The sequence below is a fragment of the Anas acuta genome, chromosome 4 (assembly GCF_963932015.1).
Source record: "Anas acuta chromosome 4, bAnaAcu1.1, whole genome shotgun sequence".
Taxonomy (NCBI): Eukaryota; Metazoa; Chordata; class Aves; order Anseriformes; family Anatidae; genus Anas; species Anas acuta.
Window position 1 is genome coordinate 38,561,757 of NC_088982.1, and position 25,756 is coordinate 38,587,512.

The following is a 25,756-nucleotide window of genomic DNA, read 5'->3' on the forward strand; positions in this document are numbered from 1 at the left end:
CCTGGAGTTTTCTAACTTAGATTGTCATTATAAAACTAAACAAATTAAAACAACAAGAAAAAAAAATCAATTTTCTTTATATGATAACTTGTAAGAATTTGGCCAATCAGATCGCATAATTTATAATTCCAGTTTAAATGTTATTGTCTTTCTCTGTTACTAAGTTACACAGCCACACAAATAAGTAATTATTCAACTACAAGCAAGACTCAAACAATATCTTGGGTTGTGAGTAGTGATTCCCAGAATATAACTGATAGAGTTGATTTTTTAAAAGACGAATTAGTTAGATGTTCTCAGTTTTCAGGTACCAAAAGGAAAATTGGTTTGGACACCATCAGAGATACAGGTTGGACACCTAAAAGAATGGGAATGAATCCACTACTTCATCTTCCTTTCCAAGGAATATACACATATTCCAAGTACATGCATCTAGCAAAAGGGAATGTTAACACAACAGCGTTGATTCTTTCTGGAGACAAGGGCCAGCTGTGTCCACAAAAGAAAGGCTGCCTACTTTTTTGTTCCAGCTCCAGAGTATTTGAGTCCACATACTTTACTTCTATAAGATAATTCACTGGCCTCAGTGACACCTGCTGACTGTCTTTTGATATGAACAACAAGTATTCCAAAAGCTGCATTCAATCGTTTTCCTGAAGTTGTTCTGGATCTCATTTGGATGTAGATATGTTTCTTCCAGTGGGTGTGTGACTCAGGTTCTTCACATACAGTTTGGTCCTGCTGGACAATGTCTATTATGAACTTTACCATGGGAGCTGAAACACAGGGATTTTGAGGTTTTCCTGGTTTTGCTTTCCATGTTTTAGGACACTCTTTTCTTAAAAATTAATGCATGCATTACTATAATTTCAAAATTAATTACAATATTTTCACCCTGTCTAATTTTAAACTGGACTGAGTCTTCGAAAATATATCAAATTAATGAAAATTCCATTTGGTTCTCCATTTATATATTTAACATTAGTAACAGAGGTACATATTTTATATTAAATGTTGGCTTAATATAGCCAACAATATTTAATATTAATTATTAATTAACATCATAATTTTCACTACTATTATAGATAAGGGTAAAATCTACTCTAAGATTCATGCAGCAGTCTTCATTTAAATGTGTTCACCTTCTCACATGGCTCAGTAAGTATATGAGAAGATGCTACTGTGCTCACTGTCTCTAAAGTTATAGAATGTCCAGAGACAGATATCTAGCGTTTGTCATAGTGAGTGCAAATGCACTTTTACAAAGCTCTAGTCAACCATAGATTATTAATACAGATTTGAATTGTTTTGATGAACTAATAATGAGACTTCTGGATGAATTGGAACTAAACTGTTATTCTGTGGTGGGTTGCTAAATAACAAAAGAGTTTAGCTGAACTTGTATCTACAAGCAAGTGAAATCATATCACCTTTGGCCTGGAGCAGTGACTTCAAAGCTGAATCATCGATACAGTATTCCAATTAGTTCTCTTTTTATGTAAGTGGGTAATCTTTTTAACACCAAGATAAGCTTGGACTCTCTTAGTTTCATGCCCATTGTCATCACTGCTAACAGTTGCAATCTGTTCTTGCAGAAAACAGTTCTGGAAGCTATGAGTGCTTTTATGGATCTTAATAAACAGTGTTACTGCACATTTGCAGAACACTTTTACATATGTTTAGTGTCAAACTAGCCTACTAAACCAAAATATTTTGAAAAGATTTAAGGCTTGAGAATTGTAGTGCCATTGGGAAATACTACGAAAGCACACCTGATGCAATATTCCCTTTTAAAAGGCAATAGTGACTTTCCCAACATACCATTTGAATTTTTATTTTACTGTAAACTTGAAAGTGGCTTTGGAAGGACAAGTAATAAATGCCACATGGCTATTTGATATTCCTGAACATAGAGGTGAATGCAAGTAGATCTATAAAATCAAAGAATGCTAGCAAACTAAACGCTGCTAAGCTCACTTTTTTCACTGATAAATTAATTCCTCATAGATGTTATAAAGGAAAATAAATTTCAGCATATATAATTTAAGAACTTTATGCTATAATCTTGCTGTTCTAATAATCTTTTTTTGGATGCACTGCAAGGCTTAGAGTTGACATTTTCAAAAATTTATTTTTTGTGATGTTTAAAGTAAGTGTCACATACAAAGTGGGCCCTTAAAAGCTTAGCTAAAGGAAAACTCCCCATTATTTTAGCTACATTAGGCCCAGTATTAACATATATCAAAACGAAAGGAAGACGTCTATAGGCATTTTAGTCTGAGAGCAGTTAAACTTGCTTCCAAAAGCTATGCTCAGAGTCCAAACTTGCATGTTTAAAATGATATAGTGTTTGTTATAAAATGCCACAGAAGCATGGGTTGACCCTTGGTATTACAGCTTTAGCACTTAGGGCTAGATTAGAGATATAATTAGGACACTTCAACCAAAGAAGAAATTGATAGTCATGGCACACATCATCAGAAAACAGTTTTCTACTCACCCTCAGTTCACCCTGAACTGCCATCTTATTCTGCTGCTCAACCCCTTTCTCCCAATGGAAGATTTCCTCTTCAGTTGCTGTGCACAGAGACAAAGACATACATGTCTTTTTCTGTCATCTGTCTGGCTCTGTCCTCTTCCTGCCCACTCACAAGAGGGGAGACACAAAATAAGGCCATGCTCTTGTTTTCCTTCCGTGTGCACTCTGAACTTATCAGAGCCCACTAGTAAGATAATCTTTGTTTGTGAAATGGTATTACTGAACCCAGTGACCAGTCAATGGTTGTCTCTAGTATCTTCAGACTCTGAAAACAATATTAGAAAATCTGTCTGATTTTCTAATCAGACACTTATATCCTACTTTCAGTACGGATTTTTGCCTTACACATTAAATACTTGTTAGCTGAATAAGAATGTCGCTTGACTCCCTTGCTGCATAATATAGTTTTTATTATGTATTATGATATCAACTTTCTAGCTCTACCAAAGAATTGCATTTAAGAAAAATACAGAAAAATTGCATTTAAGAAAAAAAAAATCCATTTATTAAACTGTGGGGTTTACATCACAATAAGTCAGAAAAAAATAATAATGCTAATAATTAAAAAAAAAAAAAGGAATTAACTAACAGTATGGTTGCGCTGCAAGGGAAAAACAATCTGTAGCAAGACATCAAATCAGTTTGAGGAAAACAGCTGAACAGCCCATGCCAAAGAATGCTGCTGCTGCATTGTGTTTGCATTTCTGTGATGGGATTTACATAACTCAACATGACATTATATTGGCTAAGACACAAATCTAGTCTTTAATCCAACAAGATGCACAGAGCTTGCTGTGTTGTGGCACCAAGAGCCCCTCTGCCAGGCTTCTGTATCTTACCCGGCCAAATACAATCTTTATCCATTTGATACTTGCTGTATGTTACCCACTGCCTGCATGCCCACAAAGTTACAGTATACAGATATAAAATGCTCTCCTAATAGACCAGTTGTCATTGATACATAAGCACTGAAATGACAATTGCAATTCTGTTTACACAGAGAATGAAAATATATCTTGCCTTTACTAGCTCATCATTGCCTCTCATTCCCCTGTCATTCGCTGACGCTTAATGAGTTTTTGCCAGAATAGTTGGAATCACAACCTGACCATCAAGCATACCACCAAAGATGTACTTTTGCAAAACTGCAATGAAGACTGCAATTCCAAATCTATGGTGTAGACAGAGTTCTGGTTCATTAGGTTGTATAAGTATTTTGAAAGTAAATACCTACTTGATGCCTACCTTGGCTCAATTTTTGCCTTAAACTTAAATTCTCTGTTGCAATTCTTGGTTGATTCTTTGCCAAAACCAAAACTTGCATCTCCCTGTGGAAAGGAAGATCACGTATTTGTTTCTGAGTTTATGCGTGGTACAAATAACAGTATCAATAATACCATTAGGCTGGTCAGAGTCAGTTTACAACCAACACAAGAGCAAAATACAATATTGCTAGTCTAGTATTTAATCCTGAAACAGTGTTTGTATTCAAATTTTGCTTTTTATAGACACAAATCTCATGTAAAATGACAACATTATATAAATGTTTCCTATGACTAAGAAAGACTTATGTCCACAAAGAAGACAAGCTAACTTGACTTAAAACATTTAAAAGCAAATCTTTCTCAGTTTTCCCATTGGAGGATCTTTAAAATTTACCCCTCATTTGGTCTGATAAGATTCTCTCTTATCCCTTATCCTCCCACTCTATACACATTGTTGTGATTGTTGATAGTTGTTTTGTTCTTTATAAGACTATTCTCTATATTACCGAAATGACTTGTTTTCCATGCTAAGTGACATTTCTGTTAAATTTGAGTCTTCGTTGTTTTCAGTCCCACAAATTCATTTGAACTTCCTCTTCAATCTTATCTTTTCTGTGTATAGATCATCTTTAGTCTCTGTTTCACATTTACTGTCTGTGATCTTGCTGATTTCACAGAATCACAGAATTTCTAGGTTGGAAGAGACCTCAAGATCATCGAGTCCAACCTCTGACCTAACGCTAACAGTCCCCACTAAACCATATCCCTAAGCTCTACATCTAAACATCTTTTAAAGACTTCCAGGGATGGTGACTCCACCACTTCCCTGGGCAGCCAGGGAAGTGAGAGACAGTTCTTTTCTTTTAGGAACAATTCCTTCTCTTAGGAACACATCCTCAGTTTCTCAGAGCAGATCCCAGAGTAAGAAAATCCTTTCCTACTTCATACCTTAGTCTTTAAAGTGGGTGTTCTTTTAAGCTTGTACCTGCAATTCCCAGAGCTTAACTGAACTGAAAACTGCAGAGAACAAGGTGGTTGAGACTTCCATGTCCACTTCCTTGGAGATCATTCCTGTCTGAGAAATTCTCTCAAGAGAATCTTGGTTGGCAATGTCATTTGGGCATCCGGTGGTCCTAGAACAGAGGGGAAAATAGAAAACTGCATTCAGAAAAAATAAATAATAATAAAAAAGTATCCAAAAGTCCCTAATATAGTCTATTCTTGCAACTAGCTCGCCCACGTTTTTGAAACTTTTCTGTATAAAGTTCCTACTTAGTCTACTTTGAGGCAAAAAAAAAAGCAGGCTGTTGACTAAGCATAATTAGATTCATGCAAAAAATATTGTGCAAGAAATTCATGATTTTCTTGTGCGTTTATGAGTTCAGTTCGTCACAGCTGTGGAAAACCCTTAAAAGCTTCTCTCTGTTATCTGGAAGTTGAGGTCAGACGGAGCGCTCCTAATATCACCTGGATTTAGATTTCCCTAATTAACAGGGCCATTCTAAGTAAAGATCTGTCAAGTAAAGGCACATGCTCTATCAAACGTCAAGTCTGTTGAGCGTTGTACAGAACTGTATGCTTTTTTCATTTTTCGTACTCTTTCAACTGTTTTCTTTGGACAGATCCTTTCTTTTCTGTAGGAATAAAAACAGAGGTACATAATATTAGATTTTACTTCTGTAGTCAAATTCCTCTTCGAAAAGATAATTTAAATGCTCGAGTGGTTGAAAACTCAGGAACATTCAAGAATCTCTATGAAGAAAATGTAACATCCAAACTGGAAGTCTACGAAGGAAAATAGGATTATATTGTTTCGAAGTGCACGAGGTACACTACCAAGCTACAATAAAGAAAATTAAGACAAAACAAAACAAACTCATAAGCTCTTACTAACATCTGTCACAACACAGTATCCCAGTAACTACACCTTCATAGAAGTTTAGCACATCTTCTCTCTAAAACACCATCTGTTCTGATTTATACAACTGCATTTGTAGTTTGTGGGAAAGGGTCTTTTTTAAAGTCAGAGAAATAATTTGTATGTATTAGTTGTGATAACAAAGAACGCACAGTTGAAGTATTGTACTAGTTATAAGCAAAATAATCCTATTGTTTGAAAAGACTCTAAAAATGATTTTGCTCATTGCAATAACTCCTCATTGATGAGTTTCTCAGCAACAAGCTGAGGCAAATCTCACTGACGCTTCCATGAAGTGGAAGTCTAGACTTCTATCACCAATGTTCACAAATGCAAATGTGTTTATATTTCTGTAGATCCAGTTTCTAAATGCTTTGTTAGAAAATTCATTTTACGACAAATCTATAGACAAAGTGACTTCCTTGAAGCACAGCAATCAAAACATAACTTCAGTCTGTAGCCAGTTCTACCTAATACCTGTACCTACCTGTATTTCTCATGAAATGACTGATGACAGGATACAAAACCTAAGAATATAACAGGAAACCTACTAGGTAGCAGGATGTTTCTTGCTCTTTGCTGCCTGTGATTATCATTTTGTCCATGCCAAACGTAAAAGTGAAGGTTTTTTTTGTGTGTTTTCAGAGTTGGGATAAATAACTATTTCTAGTAATAGGGAACTCTATAATAATCTAGGGACTCTGCTAGAGTTTAAGATTTTCTCCTGTTTCAGTCAATGTAAGTGTACTACATCATAAGTGCTGTTTTGACTGTCGCACTTGGGGAAAAAAAAGGTTTATAGACTTGTTCACTAAAAAAATAAAGATGCAAAGTAGAACTGTTAGCATTTGGAATTATTATGGAATTAGAATTCTCATAAAGAGTATTCTTATTAAAAAAAAAAAAAAAAAAAAGCTCTTCTTGATGGAAACATTCTTCTGTCCAGGAAAATATTATTTCAAGCCTTTGAACTTGAGGTTATAGTACTTCTAGAAGAAAAGCTTTCAAAGCAATCAGCAAGGACATGGTTAAAGTAAACAGTGCAGAAAGTATGCCACCATTGTCAGTATCTGCCACGATTAATCACTGTGAGCAATTATAATGTTTTTAGCTTAAATATAATGAAAATAATTTTCATTATTTTAAGTCAGTTAGGACTTTTTTTCAACAATGATATTTAGCTGGAAGAAGACTTCTCAGAACGTTTTTCACACATAGAAGTTTTGACAGAAAACTTTCATTGCAAGAATTTCTTAGTAGAATTCCAAATCAAAACAAACAAACAAACAAAAAAATCAGCTTAGAAACAATAAGCTTGGATTGCCAGAGTATTTCACTTGTATTAAACCTTTGCAAGCCATGTATGAAGTCTCAGGCCTCACATATTCTTACAGTCACTACTGAACTTTCACTGTTTGGGGATTTTCTATTTCCGCTATTTTCACAGAAGAATACAAAAGATTTATCTTTCAAGTAAATATTGAATGGAATACGTATCTATATATATGTGTGTGTGTATATATGTAGATACACTTATAGATTACACATACATTTACGAATCTAGTAAAAAGCTCAAACTGGGAAAAATATTTCTGATGTCAATTTTTTTTTTTTTTAATATAAAAATGCAAGACCAAAATGAAGCTGAATCATATGACAGAAAATAGAAAGCTGATTATGAAAATCAGTATAAAATATTTGCAAAAATGGTTTGATTTATAGTTGTCACAAATTGTTAAAGCGCTTGATAGTAATATAAACATCTTTAATCAAAAAAAGCCAAACAATAACTGCAAGAAATCAAGATGCCTTGAGACTTTTCATCAGTAAGAACCAATACTGAAGTAGTTTTTCTATGGGTTAGTAGTCACAACAAACCAAACTTGTGAGCAGCTGCAAGAGAAAATAGCTTATTGATGTTATGCTGAGAAAGAACATGAGTCTTGCAATCTGTGCAGCAACCAAATGCAATAAGAACCGTACATTTGATTTTAGATGAAATATTCATTTAAAATGTTTACAGTTGTAGTACAGCCTTTATCCAATATTTCTTTCATTGCTATAACTTTGTAGAAACAACTTTTGGGCCATGGGTAAGCTTCCAAAATAAAATAAATGATAGAGTAAGAGAGAGAATTTATAATGCATAATAGATGGAAGAACAGGTGCAACAAAGTTTTATATTTTGGACAGATTGTAAAACTGAGATATTTCGATGTGACTGGAATATTAAGTCTGTAACAGAGGTAATGTGAGGAAACAGAACTAAAGCAAACTGTACTGTATTTGATAAGTATTATTGTTCTGACTTGAAATACTAGATAGTAGTTAGAAATGTTTTTTGTTTGTTTGTTTTTGGGGGGGAGGGGGATCTAGAAAAAATATTGGGAATTTTCCCTTGCTTACTATTTTTTATCAGTATTACTCCTGCTTCTTTGCTTGTTGTTAATATTACCAAGTTATATTACCCTGTATTATGAACAATTATACCTCTAAATGCACTGTCATACCCAGTCAATAAATCTTCCTTAGACTTCAGTTAAAGTGCCTGAATGAAAAAGATGTTATCTCATTTATCCCAGCCGAAATCTAAACTCTGGAAATGACTTTGTAATTGATATACAGCTGTTGCAAATCACTAACACTTGAAATCACACCAATTGTCCTTCAGGTCTTTGCCTTCTGGAACACTCCCATTCCTTTTACCTCTTCAAAAACCCTTAAAACAGACATCTAATTTCTGGTGCCTAATTTTTGTTAGGCACTTCATTCTTCACAGATAAAGCCAGGAAACTCAGAAGGTTCATAATGATGCAGGAGTGACCAACATAAAGTCAGAATTGTCAGCTTAACAGGCCAGTAAGCCTAGAGACAGATTTTCAGCTACAGCAGATCAATTTTCAGGGAAAATAAAACATATCCATACGTACCAAGAAATCTTTAAAGTTTCCTTGTTATTCTGTCCTTCTGAAGGAGTTCTGGTCAAACCTAGTTAAGACTGTTACAGCAGTCGGGAACTGCAAGAGCACTTGCTTAGTCTACAAATATATGGACCGGACTGCATTCCTTTTGACTGGTTGTGGTCCCTTATACTGTCACAGGACTGCTGACACAACTTCTACTTTAAGAAAAGCTTTGTGCTAGGAAGCAAAATGTACCTTAAACAGTGCTTTTAATTGTCTTAATCCTAGGAGGGGATAGAAATTGCTCAGTCTTTGAACCTTATTGCCTTAGTAAGAACAGAAGATACTAAGAATGTTACAGCAGCATTTCAGCATCTGGAAGTATCTCTGAAAATTATCATGCTTAAAATAATATGTTTAAAGCAGGCAGGGATGCTGGAGAACTTCATTATGAAAACTGGTGGCATTACATATCAAATAATTTCCTTATGCTCAAAACCCATGCTTGTCACTCTGCTCATGCCTCCCTCATCCACATTACTAACCTCAGTAGCTTAACAAATTTTGGTTACACACCAGTGCTGTTATTTCTGTCTGCATTGCTCTTCTACCTGCTTATGTTCTTGTCAACATTGTTCACAAAGATTGTCCTACATCTATATATTATATGTATTTGCACACATAGCAGAGCTTTTCTTTTTCTCTTGACATTTCAAACCAAATTAACTTGAAAGCTTTATAAAGCTAATGCTTAGGTATCATAAGTCACAGTTCCAATTTTTTAATCCCATGCTTTCCTTGCCACAGTATGTGGTTTGCCTGCTATGAATGAGTCTAATCATAGAGCTATGTAATGTTACTACTGGGATATCCTTGCAGCAAGTGACACATTTACTAATTAAATAGCAGGGCAAAATTCCTTGACTTATTCTTTAATCAACAGAAATATTCCTCATAATAGGAGTTTTGTGGTAGCAAAGCCTGTCTAGGGACTTGAGGATTTGGCCCAAAACAAATTGAAATATTACAAAAAATAAAAATTAAAACAAAAACTTTTTTTCCCCTTCCAACTGACGGGAAGCAAATCCAGCTTACAACACAAAACCTTTCACCCACCCTCCATCCAAAAATTCTACTCTGGACAGTTATTCAGCTGCACACAAATAACCTTGTACCATAAGACTTTTTGAATATGCTCTAAGTATTTTTCCATTCATTTTATTCATCACTAACATAACTCTATGTGATGGTGTGTTTCCGCCCCTCTAACCCCCTCATCTTCAGTCTGGATGTTGCCTTCCTCATACACTGCACCCAAGGACTTGCTCAGGTAGATAGTGACTAGTATACTGGCTGCACCTGAGACCTTGCTCATGCAGATAGCAATCACAATATTGTCTCAAACTGGGTGCTCAAACCAGCAGACAGATGTCTTGCTCAGCAGCTGAGGGCCAATGGAGCATGTGCCAAGAAAACCCACCAATATGTCCATTAGTCCACCATTTTACCCCACAAACAGTGAGCAGGCCAAGAGCCCTGTGAGCTCTTCTGCACAGCAGATGGCTGCATGACAGGGTCTCCCCTTGCCACAACAGATCCTCAGTAAATGATTAATAATTTGCTAAACCTTGTAAGCTTCACTAAGATTTTATCTTTGATTGAGCACATATAATCCTTAGCCAGATAGTCCTTAGACTGACCCAGTCTAGGACTAGGAGTGAATTCATCTGTACCTAGGCTCATTCCCTCTTTGGTTCGATGAGTTTAGAAAGCAATGGGGTCCACTGTGAACGTGGTGACTCAATGGGAGAGTCTCACCAACATGTCTGACTTACCCTGTCCTCTATGCAATAAATAATCAAGCATACCTTGCCATATCAAATTTTAAGTTGCATATAAACACCTCTACAGTGTTTCAGTGTAGTTCTTGCTATTTTAGTAGAATCTGGACTAGAATATTGAGTCCTTCTCTCTTAATTATAAAGTAAGCATCTATTACTTCTTGATTAAAAAAAAAAATCCTAAAAATCAAAGAAAAGTGTTAGTTTTCTGATTTAAAATATGATTCAGCTCATCTGTATAGCATAATGGGAGAAGAAACACTCATAATTTCTGTTTTAGATTATTTTCTATTTAGTTCCAATATAACACTGTGATCACTAGTGGATTTTAATTAGAGTTGGACAAATTATTACTTACAAACACAGCCTGATGAATTTGGTCCAACTTTCTGCCCAAGACCAGATGCGAACAGATTTTGAATTTTATTAATATTTGCTTAAATCATGTAGGCAAACAAATTCCACCCAGTGAGTTCTTGATGAATTGCTCCCTTTCCTATTCACTCTTTATTACTGTTGTGTGTGCTGTGAGATTGGATATCTAAATTATTTCTGAAGCAGAGCAAGGAGTGGAGCTTTTTTTTGTTGTTTTTAAGAGAGAAAGATTAAAAAAATAATTAACATTGATCATTCATTCACATACTGATACTTTTTTATCAATGCAAAATTGATTACTGGTAATTGTCTCTTATATTCCACAGAAACATTTGCACTAAGGAATTAGAAGTATTATGTTATGCATTGCACAGTGTAACAACATTGGTCATTTAACAGCTATTGTAAATACTTGGAATACTTGTTTGGAATATTGAAAAGCTGTTCTTTACCTTTAGAAATAGTGGATAATGTGCCTTTACTGTTATATTTTTCTATGAATCCTGAGTCCCAAAATAGTTTGAGATGGTAGCACTGTATCTACAACTGTCTGATGTATTTTTTCATGTGACTTTCAGATATTTTTCCTTTTCTTTAGAAATTATTTCAGTCTTAGATTCATAACAGCTCTATAGCGTGGGCTCTGCCACAGCTCATTTGTCTACAAAGCACCACAGCTTCTCTCTAATTGAAAATCATAATCTTTTTCCTCACATTTAATGAACTCACTAAACAATATCTATCCAAACAGAATTACATGCATGCTTTCAAGTTGCCAGTCTTATAATAATGTTTTTCTTAAAGGTGGTTCTTAAATTACATTTTTCTCTTCTAAACAAAAGCACTGAATTTCTTGGCTCACATTTACTTTTCCACTGCAAATCTGAGCTTTCTTTTGCTGGAATATAGTTCAGTTAGATCTATATTTTTGCAATATTATTATGTATTATCATATTAACTGTAGGTTAGATTTAATAAAAATAGGGAATACAATATCTGCAGGAGAGATATTGTCACTGGGGATTTCCAATGAGTTATTTCCCCACAACCTTGAGCGAGACACAGATATTGCTGTCCTTAGTATTTACATTCTAAACTTTTAAAATGAAGAAAAAAAATGTACCTCAAGTATAACTTAGATAGTTGTTTCTATAGACCATTTATTTTCATACTAAGTAAAAAGCCAAGAATCCTAAATTCCTGATTCCAATCAAGGGAGTAAGAACTGTAGTCTCTTAACTTTAGTTGTGTTCAAAATCTATTAATTTAGTCCTACATATTTTATTATCATTATTGTTATCATTATTGTTATTATTATTGTTATTATTATTATTATTATTTTCTCTATGCCAAACAAAATATTGCAACTCAGGAGAACTGTAAAACAGAAAGAGCTTCAATAGGGGGAGGAGTAATTTCCATGAAATTTAGAAGTATTTCCGGACTGGACATATAAGCCTCTGGACTGAGGCTTATAAAAAAAGATGGAGAATGATTTTTTATAGAGGCAAACAGTTATAGGACAAGGAGAAATTGTTTTAAACTAAAAGAAGGGTGTTTTAGATTAGATATTAGGAGGAAATTCTTTACTGATAGGGTGGTGAGGCACTGGAATAGGGTGACCAGAGAATTTGTCTATGTCTTATCCCTAAAGGTGTTCAGGGCCAAGTTGGATGGGACCCTGAGTAACTTGACTTAGTGGGTTGTGTGCCTTCCCATAGCAAGGGGATTGGAGTTAGACAATCTTTAAGGTTCCTTCAACCCAAGACATCCTATGATGTCTTGTCTTAAAAGCAAAGCTTTTAAGCATCAGACTATTTTTTTTTTTTTTTTCTTCCTGACTAGCTGTAGTCATTGGAGTAGACCACTGCTCCAGAAAATCACAAGATAAGGAGTCCTCTGCTTTCTGCTTTCCCGTCAGAAGTACTTTTCTAACTTTGATTACCATGGCAACTCCTATTAAATACTTTATTAACCAAGTTAGAGCTAGGGAATGGACTACCCTATTTTATATAATCACATCTTGGGTAATGCAATTTTTAACCAATTTATTTAAAACGTTTCAAGGCATAATTTTGCCTGAAAAGTATAAATGAAGTTTTCAATAACATTAAGGGCAACAAAAAGTCACCACACTATTTTTCTAACATTATCATATGACTATTCCATAACATGTTAATTTGCAAAAGTAACTGGGAAAAAGACCAACATTTTGTAAGACCCCAGCCCTTTGAAAACACAGTGGAAGCTTTCATTGCCAAAGGAAATTACATTTGAAAAAACAATAAAATCAATTTTATTAAAAAAAGGAAAAAAAAAAAAAGAGGAGCTTAGCTGAGCTACAAATGCAGGTTTCACCTTTGTTATCATTGATCTTGTGAGATCTTTGAATTTCCTTCTCCAAATTACTTAACCACCAAGAATCTGGATATTATAGGTTTTCACAGTGAAGCAAAAGGACTGAATATCATGTTCTTACTCTATCTTTATATTAGACTTAAAGAAAAATACTGTATTTAGATATCACTTGATGGGAACAAATATCCAATAAAATCCCATTCCCCCTTGAAGCTTGATTACTGATTGTTCCACTGATCAGGGGAAGAAGAACTTCAGTGACATGTATGTAAAAGTATATTAATCCCAGAAACAAAAAAGTATTAATTATAAAGTAATTAGAGTGTACCTCATTTCAATCCTGCCACTGCCACACACATTTAAAAAACTTTCCAAGTAGGTACCTGTGATAATATTTAGATTTAAACTTTTTTTCAGCAAATATCTAAAAAACTACTCTTGTATTTTCTTTTAAAGATGGAAGAGATATTTAAGGGCACATTTTATTCTTTTAAAAAGCATTATATGTATCTGTTTTAAGAGACTATCCTCTTTCCCAACCCAATTTTGAGTTTTAAACTATGGATAGTTGTAAGTACTGTAGAACATAAATTCTTTTGTACATCAATTTGTATATCAATTCATATAGCACACAAAAATTCCTGCTTTGAATTGAACATACATTCAAAAAGACACAAATACAGAATAGAAACTACTGAGAATAGTGATTAGTCAGGTGCAGTTATATGTAGCTAAACGATTTCTCTGAGAAGCTCTGAAAAGCATGCTGAATACCACTCATTATCTGTGCAGGCTATGTAAGGAATAGAAGTAAAGGAATAAGATTATATAATAGGAGATGATTGTAAAATATTTTTTCCTATACTATGTCTTTTTACTTTTACTTTATACTAGGCTTTTTCTTTAAGTACTTATAGCAAACTTGATATATGGTGAAAAAATAAATACATAGAAAAAAATAATTAAAAAAATCACAGACAAACCAAACACATAGATATTATTGAGAGAAAGAGTAAAAAGTGGCACTAAAGCATGTGACCTGATTTTGAGGAGGAATAATAGAAACTGAGACTAATGTGATTAATCTCACTAGGAACAGTTAACCCTGAAAAGCTCCAAATCCCAATTTATTAGCCTGGGGAATATAAGGAGTCCCTCTTCCAATAGACATCACTGATAAATTTAAATATTCTGAGCAAGGTGAATTTACTTTCACTATTGCAAAAAGCTAGGGAGAAAAAACAAAATTAGCAATACTTCCTTGGTTATTAGAGCAAGCAAAAATTTCTTCAGGAAAACAGAGCTGATTTTCTTTTCTTTAAAAAGAAAAACATTGAACAATAGTCAGGATTTAGGGAGTACTATATGTTGGTGTCCTCATTCCTCTCCTTAACATATTTTAAAGCATTAATTTCAACTAATTCAGTTCATAATCATTTCTAAAATCTGATTGCATCATATCGCTTATAAACTTTGCTAAAGACACAGCTGGGATCGATATTAAACTCTTTCCGTCATAGTTTTATCCCTTCTCTGGTTGCACCTCCTGGTAACAACTGAAAATGTTAAGTCCAATAAGTCTCTAGGTTTTCTTCTGGAGTAGGAAACAACGATCTCCTCAGGTCCCCTATAACAGAACCTATACAGTTCCTACAGGCTTAGGGCATCACTTTTGACAGACTTCTTTAAGCACACTATGTTTTCTGTAAGTAATATTTACAGAAAGGCTTCTACTTAGTAAAGATGCAAAAGAAAGAATAATAGTAGTAATTTGGTCAATAAAAACTAATGGCATAATATTATTACTCTGAGTAATTCTCTACTCTGAGTAATGTATTCTGTCTGTGGCCAAAATAACTGCTTAAAAACATCCTATGCAGAAAAGTAGAATAAATACTTACAGTAGTACATTCTACTTAAAGTAGAATAAATACTTACAGAGAAAAGTATTAAGATGGACAATACTGAGCTGATTCAGTTAAGACTGCAGTGAAAGGAAGCAAGAAAAAAAAATCCTAAGTCAAACCATCATGTAAAATTAGAAAAATAAAATGGGATCTTTATGTAACCTTTTATCCCACCATTTAGTTGGCTTTTGGATCTTGGACTCAGTTTTATTTTTCTGTCTTTCCATTCCTTGTAGTCATGTTTTTTTTTTTTTTTTTCTTAGTTGCACTGATTAAAAAAAGGTGTACTAAGTTATTTTTTTTGTTGCCTTTTTTTTTTTTAACTAGTTCTTATGCTTCATAAGTAAAATTATTATTCTCTGGATATATAAGTAGGCTAACTAAAGTAGTAATTAATGTATTAGATCATGTTCCAATGCCAACTTGAACACAAAGTTTTAGCAGCTTTTTATGTTGAAAATAATACGTACTTAAGTTTGCATTCAATGAGCAAAAGCTTACAAACACACAGATGTATCTAGGTACAAAGATGCATTTAAGCTGATGGAAGTCAGCTTAAGGTAAAGGTAAAATTACCTTTAAAACATTGTATAGTTCTTGATGATGAAACAGAAAATGCAAACTAAGTGCAAGCATATGAATTGTCACATACCATTCAACACTTTCTTAAAATAATTTTAGCCAGAGATTACACAGGTATTTTTTATACAGTACTAAAAGCAAACCAAAACCTGTCATGTATGTTTACATTTTAAGAGAAAAAAATTGCTGTCTTTAGTAGGAGCTCTCTTTCTCTCCTGATGAATATCAAATGCCCCAAATTAATTGTCAGAAGCTGTGGGACACAAAAAAATATGACAAATCTGGGTAATAAAAACCTGGAATATTTTTCAATCCTTAGGAACAACATGACATTGGGAGTCTTTTTGTTTTCTTTCTCCACACAAATACTGATTAGTTAAAATCTCTGACTGTATACTTGCAGTTTATTCATTGGTATAAGAGAATAAGTTGGCTCCAGGCATTCACAAAAGTTATTATTCTTGATGAATTTATCTTTCCTCAGGATATTCAGAAGACACAAAGTATTCTGAGGGTTGGTTTATGCCTGATGGGAAGCTGAAGTCTAGAATACTTCTCTAGCAGACAAGAAAGATAGTATTTTACATAAAGGTGTCTTCATTTGTCTTCACAAAGGATTGCCAAAGACAGAAATTTATACTGGTCACTAGATCTCAGAGATCCTAATTATACTTAGTATGGGAAAGAAGGGAAGACATCAATCTAGTATAATTGGGGATTATTGCTATTTTTCTTTTAATAAGATGCCAGACTGAAATACATGTATCTCTGTGTATTAGCCACCTAATTTTAATTGTGTTAGGGAACATCTGTTATTGCTATTATTAATCGACTCATTTGCAGTAATAAGTTACTTACTCTCCAAAATATTTAACGACTTGCTCTTTGGAAATTCTAAGAGTTTTATCTCTTTAGAGATACTTCAGTAGAACAAACTTCTCCTCTTTTTAAACACCTGAGATGTGCTAGTCAAACAGACATAGCTCCTCTGAAAATTTTGATACAGCTATTACATTGGACAAAACTGAAGTCTTGAGAGCTTATTCAAAAGTTAAGTTTTATGTTGCCAGTACAAGCAGAGAAAAATTTTACTCTTTCAGAAATTCCATATTTTTTTAAATGCACATCTTCCTGCACAATTTGATGGGGAAATGTGACAGCTGATATAAGTATTCTAAATATTTATTTCTAATGTGTCCTTTACATGCTGCATTTTTATTTAAAAAAGGCATCGCTAAAAAGGCTGTGCACTTTGAGCCATGGACAACCTTCTGGAAAGGAGTAGCTCTTACTTTCTGCTGACCCTCAATGTGTGGAGCTTCTGCAACTTTCTTAGCTACCTGCAAAATGGGCAGTACACAAACTGACACACAAACTGAGCAAAAAGGAGAATATAGAGGGCAAGAGTACAAAGTTAAACCCTACAGAGAATACTTGTAAGCAAACACAGAAGATAAATACTCAGAATAATGAATAATGATCTGTATTTGCCAGTGCTCCACCAAAGACACAGTGAAGTAAACACAGCTGGGATGCATGAGTTCAATTTACCTGAAGACATACGACAGAGAACCACACAGGAACGACTTAACTAGTGACACAGACGTACAGTGCTTAAATTCTGGTGAGTGGTTGCCAGCACAAAAGCCCAGGTATGAATTATTATGTAACAGTCTACAGATGCAAACCTTATTGCTGAAATTAGAAACAAAGAGGTTCAAATTGGAAACGTCATTCATGCAGCAAGGATAAGCAGTCATACAACCTTATAAAATTATAAGAGAAAAATCAACTTGTTTCAAATTCTGACAGCCCCAATGGGTGCTAAAACATATTTCCTGGAACTGAAAAGAGGTCTAGTAACTTTTTTTTTTTTCTTAGGCCTTTAAAGGTCACATCTGCTACAGAAAGTTGAGCGTAAAACAAACCAAATTATTGAAAGGAGAAGATCTAGAAATGTGAGATAATCCCAGAGATTTCTACTGGTACAGGGTAAGAGCAACTAGAAATTTCCTTAAGCATGTGTTTTGTCGTTTTCAGAGAAAGAATAATAGAATAATATCCTTCTTCCTTCAGAGGCTTATTTCCCATTACATGGTAAACATTCAAAGCATAGACAGACAGTCTTCCCTCCTGATCTTCAGCCATGTTCTTTTTAAAAAATATATAGGCTGAGGCTGTAAAACATTTTTGTATGAAACTGTGAAATGGCTCTATCCAAAAACTTAATTTATGCTTAGAGTTCATGAGCAATTTAGTTCATTATTAAGTAAGGAATAACGAAGAGATTATTTCTGATATCAAGTTGTCACAAGTTTTATTAACAAAGCAAGAAAACAACATTCCGTGATGGTGCTATGATTACAAAGTCATTTGGCATATCAGAATTGCATTGCATGCAATGTTCTGAGGTTACTGTTTTATTATGTTTTTAAATGACAAAAAAAAAAAAGGAAGTTTAAAAGGCTTGATAGAGTAAGAATATCTAGTAGAATATCTTCTTTTGTTAGAAATACACATACTCAAAAGATTTGCACTTAGGCATATTATTAACTAAAGTTGTATTATACTTCTCATTACCAGGCATCCTGCCTGGTAAGCAGTATTGGCAAACTGTATATAACTGATTATTTAAATGTGTAAGGTTGACAAAAGCCAAAAGCTTCAGAGTTATTTCATAGATATTGAATTAAGTTAAAAATCTGAAATTGTGTTATGAGCCCATTTATTAAATATGGATCAGTCTTTTCTTTAAAAGCATTTAACTTATGTGGAAATTTCCATTTGTGAAATTTCCATTTCAGTATAAACTGAACTTAAAGATAATTGTAGCAAGCTGTTCGCAGAGTTTTCGGCATTTGAAAAGAAATTATGCAATTGTTTATCTACACACACACAAAGAAAAAAAAAAAGACATGAGATAGTTTTGCAGACATACATTTTTCTGCTTGTGAAAAGATGGATTTATAGACATGCTGAAGCTGTTGACCCAACTGGCTTCAAATTCTCCGGTGTTTTCAATGGATCATGTCAAACAATAGGCCAGCCACACAGACTGATAAAACAACTGGAGGACAGAATCAGATAGTCAAGAAGCTCGGTATATGTCATAACCAAACACCCATGTGAAATATCAAGAGAGTACTTCAAGATTTACCTTAAGAGCTTTCTTGTCTTTCATAATCTAATTTTTACTATTTAATGTCTCTGACCAAACTGATGTGGCTTTCAGTGGCTTTTATCATATGAAAGGTATAGTCTGTACCAGTTTCAAAAAAAATTTTTTAAAGATGCAGAAAACATTCTTGCTACAGATTAGATGCTTCTAATTGCACTTCTAGTGGGCTCTGAAATAGATTTTTGTGCACAAACACAATACTTGTAACACCACCCTGTGGCTCCTGAATTGGTTCCTGCACTCATGAAAAACAGCACCTTTTTTTGTTTTGTTTTAAAATTTGTACAATAATTTCTATAATAATTTATTAAACTTATTATAAATTCTAAATGTTCAGAGGGATGAGTACTACGCTACTCACCAACAAAGTCCACATGCCCTCATTCAGAGGGAAAGGATAATACATTGACAGTGAAGGAGTGTCATTTTACCCTCTTCCCAAAATCATTTATCGGTTTATAAACCTTCTAGTAAATAAACAAGACTCAACTTTTCAAAAGGAACTTAACTCAGATACAGCAAGAGTAAAACTCAATACTATGCATGGAACAGGACTTTTTGAACACTCTGCTCTTGAAATTGATATTAAGAAATACACTTCTAGAAGAAAAATGAGCCAGCAGATTGATTTATAGGCCCTCTACCCTTGTGATTGTTACTACTTATTACTTAAATGTTATTTAAAAATAGTTTTTGATATGCAGTACTTTTCCATTTGAAATATATGGTTAATCTTATATTAAATGAATAAACTAAAGACTGCACTAATAGTAGCCACTTGGCCTCTCAAAGTCCTGCACTGGTAGATAAAGCATCTTAAATAGCAATGCCATGATGGGGGAAAAATGACTAGAAAATATAGTTAATATAGTCTTAAAAGTAATAATTTAAAGAAAATTAAAAAAAACACTTGTGAGATTTACTTACCAAATGACTTTAAAAACATAAAATGCAATACAATTAGTTACCCAATAAGAATAAAAGCACCTTTTGTGATGTAATTCGTTTTCTTATACTTAAAAAATAAAATAAAGCTGGAGTGACTTAAATGAACACTCTCTCAAAGGTTAAATAAATTGTAATGCCATGGAACTACTGGTGTTTGGAACATTTAAAGGTCAGTTCCATACATTTTTTCAGAAATTTTAAGCTTATTTTATTATTTACCGAAGTGGTATTTCCTTCAACTGAGAAAGTTTTGAAAGGTCCATTTAGTACCTAACACTTTTTGAAGGGCAGTGCTAGGTCAAACAATGGGGATAGCTCAGAGGCATTCTCTCTCCCTCTTGTCAAGTTAGCATTAGCACAAACATGCATGTATATACAGCATGGCATCACAGCAAGAACAAGTACTTAACAATTTTTGGCACAACTTTATTGAGATCAAAACTTATGTTGTAGTTAACACATGTGCACCTCACATGTTTCCCTACCACAGCAAATAATAATTTCAGGTAACATTTTGGGGTCAGGATAAAACCATGTTTTGAGTACTTATGCCCCCTTTTATCAACAAAGTAATCACAAAAATAGCAAATATTTAGAAGCTTTCAAGAATTAGAATTAATAATTTCTAACTGACAATGTGAAGATGTTTATTGAGTAGAAATTGCTAACCTTCAAATTGGAGACAACCAGCAAAATTCCTTGTCATAATATGAGGCAGACCCATATAGTGAAAGGATAAAGAGGCAAGTGATCTTCAATAGAGACAAAAAAGTCAATACAACTGGGAATGTACATATTTTAAAATTAAATTACTTGATTTTAAGAAGAGATTGGACTGTGCACTTAGTCACATGGTCTGAACTTTTGGGTAGACCTGTGCGGTGTCAAGAGTTGGACTTGATGATCCTTAAGGGTCCCTTCCAACTCAGGATATTCTATGATTCTATTCTATTCTATGATTTGCAACTGACCATTTGAAATGTTACCCTTTAATTTGTGCTACAATAGAATTTTGGTGCGAAGCATCATTGGACTTCTCTGCCTTTTCCTCTACTATAATAGTAAAGGAATTTTTTGTATCACTTTTGCAGGAGTTGCTTCTCCTGCTGCCTTGAACAAACACTATCTTTTATCCTGGCTTAGACCTTCTCTTAAGGAACTGAAAGAACAACAAAATTATTTAATTGAATATGATCAATGAACTACTATCATATTAACAGACATCAAATTAAGCATTTGATGGTACTGAATTTTGAGGCTTCCTTGTTAACTAATGTATTCTAATGGCTTTGTGGTCCGACCAGTGTAACAGCAGAAAGCAAATGTGGTCGCAAATGCAGAGTATTTGTTTCTTATGGCTTACACATAAAAGTACACATACTTTTTAAAATAGCATTCCTTGAAAATACAAATGAAAATGGTTATTTTCAAATGTTTCACAAAAATGTCAGTACTATAGTAATCTGTAAAAAATGACTTACTGATAAAGTTTTCACAAAGACAGATTTGATCAAATGCTGATCGCTAGGAGATTGAGTTAGTTAGCTCTAACGCCACAAGTAACACCTTTAATTTTACTCACCGTGTTCCCCCTTAAAATAATGAAGAGTAGAAAGGAGAAAACCAAGATCATCAGAATCTTTTAGCAACAATGGAAGATTTTTCTGTATAGAAGGGTAGTCTACAAACCTTTGTTCAGTTTTTAAGAGAAGTGTTTCCATGTTTCATATCCTGCTGGTGAAGTAAGGACAGTGAAAAAGCTGCTTGCTATTTCTCCACGAAGAATTTTATGGGTATGATAGTTCTACATTAATTTTATGCTTCACACCACACTGAATCTAACAGGAAAGATTAGATAAATTTTAAAATCATAGGTCTTAAAAACAGAAATCTGAGCAACCCTGAAAAGCATGTTCAGTAAGATCCACAATCATCCCCCCCCAAAAAATGAGAATCTTTCCGGTAAACAAAATAACATATAACATCAAAATAAAAAGTAGGATATAGTAATTTCTGAGTGACAGGAGGCCCGGACCTGCCTGTCTTAGGGTAGTATCCTTAGACCCTTTGGGATCATCCTGTAAGACACTCACATTTCTTATTTAGAATCCACCCCTCTCCTTTTTTTTTTTTTTTTTTTTTTTTTTTTTAATTTTCTTCTAAGTGGCCAAAATATTTTAGCTATTCAAGCTTGGAGGGAAAAAATATTTTTTGAAAAAGAAAGAAATAAGGAAAAGAGAAAGAAAGCCAGAAAGAATTTTTGTATGTGATCAAAATCAAAATTTCAATTTGAAATTAGCCACCTAGGACTGAAATGAACAGTCACGGTTTTATTAAAGAAATGTTACAACTAAAACGTTTACAATTAAAAATAGCATTATTAACACAGAAGTGGTGCTCAACTCAAAGCTGTTGGTTAATTAACCAGTCAATGTCCAGCCTCATTCCTCCTCTGTTTACACACACCATATTAGTTTTGTCCTGCTTCCTTAAACTCAAAATAAAATTATAGTTATTTTGGTGGCAGTTGCAGTCCATAACCACTGTAATCTTGTCTGTCCTTTGTCTACCCACTTAGTAGGCTCACTCTTCTAATACATCCTTGAGTAATTTTACTCCCACTACAATTTTTTTGAGCTGAAGCATTTGCAGGATTTGATTGTTCCTATCTACTTCATAAATCCTTATGCATTGAAAAGACATCCCTCAGCTTCTTTGCATGTTAATATTAAGCCTTGAGCTGAATAGATATACGTTCTTTTCAGCACTGTCACAGTTGCATATTTTTAATTTTAAGCAGGCTCTCTGAACTGCCATATTGGCTAGTGGCTATTGGGTGTTTTCATATTGTTTTTCATATACAGTTTCTCTACTACTATTGCTATTCCAAATCTTTTATTGCCAGTTATAGTATGAAGAACTCCCTTAGAACAAACTCGTTGACTGAGCCAAATTCAAGCAGACATTCCAGTAATACATTCAAATTTGTTGAATACCTTCAGCCCTATTTCTAATCTTTGAGTTTAATTAAATTCATTGCTTTCCATTTACAAACATTACTTATAATTTTATTCTTCTGGAATAAAAATAACGAGTCTGTATCCCAGTCTCTAAGTCTTTGGAGAATTTGGCTATATCCAAATATTCATCTTGCTGGATTCTTTTATAAATATATTTACATTTAGAATGCATGGAGTTGCTGCAATTAAAGGTATAAATATAAGCAAAAAGAGACCTACTGAAAAAAATTCATCATTGCATCTTTAAGATGAACTTTAGTAGAGGAGGGAGAGGGGAAAGACTGAGAAAGTGGGGGAGAGAACCAAACCACAAGTTTGTCTGTTATTAGAATTCTTAGCTGACACTCTCTCAGCTTCATTTAAAGATATTTACAACTGACCTAATTACAAGATTGTTTTTTCTTAAACTTCTAACTAGGCCATATTCATGTGTACTTACCATAGTTTTTCAAGGATCTGCTATAGCTCCTATTCACTTTTTCAGTAGATTCAAACTCAATAGAGAAATCAGGTCTTTAAGGTTGTCCTAAAAAACAAGATGTAAACAACAAAAGTGAAACAAAAAATTTGCTCCACAGGGTTACCTAAAGTAGGTCTGGAAATTTACCTACTCTAACATGTGATTAGAGAAACAGGCAAATAAAGAGCTCTAGAGCTTACGAAATTAAAATATTAGAGAAAAACTTATAATCAACAGGTTTCTTGGGATGATAACCTGTTAATGTGTACAGGATGGAAGGGCATTCAGCTAATATATTTTACAATCATGAAGGTTCTTTGTTACACTCCTGATGTGCATGGTTCTTCCACATCAGTCTTTCAGCTGCTCACATTTTCCTCTCAGTAACGTTGCCAGAGATTAAGGCATTCACTTAGAAGTAGAGCCAAACAGCTTATAGCTCAGGTCTTCGTGGTCTGTGAACAAGACTCTAAGAAGCACAGCTCCAAGCTTCCACATCATCACTGTGACTCATGCCAGCTGTCAAGTGTCTCTTCTACTTGTTTTAGAGCTCTAGCCATTTCACTTGGAATATGAACAAATTAGAGGTACTTATATGGCAAAGTATTGGCCTGGGCTAAGAAGTGACAATTAAAAGCAATGCCTCCAAGCATAATCTGGCATTCAGCTCCTCACGTATATGCTGTACCTGCTGACCAGTATATGTTGTTTGAGTACTTCCAGTACTCCTCTACCGAGAGCCAAACAGGTTGACAGGGAAATAGGGAAAAAACTTTCACACAGTCAGGTGCCATTTTCTTTTGGGACCTGGTGCTGTCAGCTACCACTCATGACTGGCTATGTGAGGATTTTCTCCTTGCTCAAAACTGTCTGTCTCTACACCAGAACAAAACAGACTCAGCTCAGCCTCTGTTGAAAGTGAGTCCATGACTTGCTGCTGCTTGCCTGTGCTCTAAGCAAAAATAGTGTGACTGGAATCCAAAGCAGATTCAGCATCACACAAGTTACAGACTGGTTCTGGAAACAATAGCCCTCATCTACATGCAGAAAGACACAGAGCATGTCTACACAGGACTTAGAGCTGAAGAAGCTAGACAGCTTGAAGAACCACTGGTTCGTAGCTATTCAGTGTCTCCAAAATTCACTGTTGCGCAGCTTGAACCAAACTAGCCTGGAGAATACATAAAATTTCATCCTACTCCTGACTGATACAATAGGCTTTCTCCAGAACACAACATACAAGCAAGACAGTATTCCTGAAAAAAACAAAATTGCAGCTTTGTTTACAGTGCAGCCACTGGTCAATTTTTTCATAGTATCCTAACAGGCAACAAGATATACCAGTGGTTAAACATCTGAGAAGATCGAACGCCTATCTCAGTCTTAACTTTAATCTTTGATCTGTGTGCTTTATGGAACAGCCTTATATACATTTCCCATCCTAGATCTATAGAGAAGATTCTCCAGAAGATCTCTTCAGCCTCCTATTGAATTTGTGCCAAAAGGGAACAATGAATTTAAAAATAAATAAATAAATATTGGGCTGGAAAGAGAATGAACAAAATAGTGAGTATGAATCTGTAATAGGGTGATTACAGAACTCACCTGCAGCTGGGAAGTTCTAAATTGTTTCTTCCAGGATTATTATTCAGTGTATTTTCATCTAGTGCATGCAAGGAGAAATGTTTAAATAGATTGAGGTTCAAACATGAAAACCGCCTCTATTTATATCATCAGGTAATTTTACATTAGCTGCAAGTTAGTGTACATCATTCTTATCCCATATCTTGTTATGGACTACTAAATACACCTGTATGACAAATGAAAACAAACAAACAAGATAGAGATATACACACTTCTTCAGAAAGGAAAGTATAATGGCTTCTAAATTAAGCTTTTTAATATATAAATTGTTGTAGAAACAAAACCAGAAGAGATCTGAGTTTATAATACACCACAGGTGTTAGGCTTTCCAGCCAAGCATCGCTAACAACTGACGTCTTTCACCTACTCTTCCCTAGGATTACCTGCCTGAGAAAATTGGGAGCATGTGTTTCCATATACTGCTAATGGTGTAAGACTGCTTTTCTTTTCATGATCCAAGCCTCTTCCTGCAGTTTCTTAAATGATTAAGTTGCAATTAAAGCTTTGTGACCTTCTGCAAATCAGAATATGCGTGTGTTTTTTTCTAGGAAATTTGTGATGTTAATCTTTTTAGCTGGTGTGATACTAAATCATCAAAATACAGAAATCCCTAAAATCCTCCTGTCAAGATAGCTAGCACATGTTCTTAAACATTATTTTTGTGTTAATTTTCACAGTAGTCTTGAAATTAAAATATTATGCAATTTTTATTTACTAATAGCTTCCATCTATCATGATCATGAGTTGCTCTTTTTAATCTTCTTAACAGGATAGCTTTTCCTCAAAATTTACGCAGGGGATAGCCACTCAGGATGTAT

General features: G+C 34.2%; 1 long non-coding RNA gene across 4 annotated transcripts in view; it reads right to left on the reverse strand.

The window, feature by feature from the left end:
• Positions 1 to 3,060: 3,060 nt before the first annotated feature.
• The window catches only part of LOC137855245 (uncharacterized), a 58,058-nt gene continuing 35,362 nt past the window's right edge, over positions 3,061 to 25,756 (reverse strand). For 2 of the 4 annotated variants that reach the window (XR_011095631.1, XR_011095632.1), the window contains 5 exons: positions 24,900 to 24,957; positions 23,274 to 23,360; positions 21,504 to 21,652; positions 4,753 to 4,937; positions 3,061 to 3,867 (listed from right to left, as the gene is read on the reverse strand). This is a non-coding gene — a long non-coding RNA (uncharacterized lncRNA). The remainder of the gene's footprint in view (positions 3,868 to 4,752; positions 4,938 to 21,503; positions 21,653 to 23,273; positions 23,361 to 24,899; positions 24,958 to 25,756) is intronic. The other 2 variants (XR_011095630.1, XR_011095633.1) reach the window with 1 other exon arrangement.